Source organism: Cynara cardunculus (genome assembly GCF_001531365.2).
Source record: "Cynara cardunculus var. scolymus isolate 2C chromosome LG 4, CcrdV1, whole genome shotgun sequence".
NCBI classification, from domain to species: Eukaryota; Viridiplantae; Streptophyta; class Magnoliopsida; order Asterales; family Asteraceae; genus Cynara; species Cynara cardunculus.
The window spans coordinates 2,131,558-2,132,108 of record NC_037531.1 but is presented as its reverse complement, the minus strand read 5'-3'; the positions used below and the strand labels follow the sequence as shown (position 1 = coordinate 2,132,108).

The 551-nt window shown below is 26.3% G+C and overlaps 1 non-coding gene across 1 annotated transcript; it reads right to left on the bottom strand.

Moving 5' to 3' along the window:
• LOC112511914 lies at nucleotides 1–193 on the bottom strand. The gene has a single exon (XR_003069167.1). It is a non-coding gene; the product is annotated as a U2 spliceosomal RNA (small nuclear RNA).
• Between the last annotated feature and the right edge of the window lie 358 nt (nucleotides 194–551).

Sequence of the window (551 nt, the reverse complement as noted above, 5' to 3'; positions counted from 1 at the left end):
GAGGAGTGCATAAGGTGTAGCAACAGTAGTAGAAGTTCAAGGCGATGCATGAAAAACCACATTACCAAGTTAAGATAATAGATTTTTCCTCATAAAAAAATAAAATTAATATCAAGTGGGGTCGATGACCCACATATCAGATATTAAACTCATAAAAACAAATACTACACTTTATCGTAACATTCTATAATATTTAAATTGTAATTAGAGAGGTGTATCAAACCTTGATAGTAGTAACACCAAGACGACAGATAAATAACTACATCACCAAGTAGTATAATGGGCATTCTTATATACAAAATAAATACCAAGCAAGTTGAAAACTCATATATTAGATATCAAACTAAAAATATATAATATACTTGATCTAAACAAAAAAAAAAAAAACCTAGGATTCGGGATATATATGTTAAATTAAAAACATATACTACATTTGATCTTAAGCAAAAGGTCTAATCATAATTTTTTTTTCTAATTATAACATATACTAACACCTCACATTTATATATTTAATTCATATATGGGACTTCATTTGAATTCTTAAATTCATA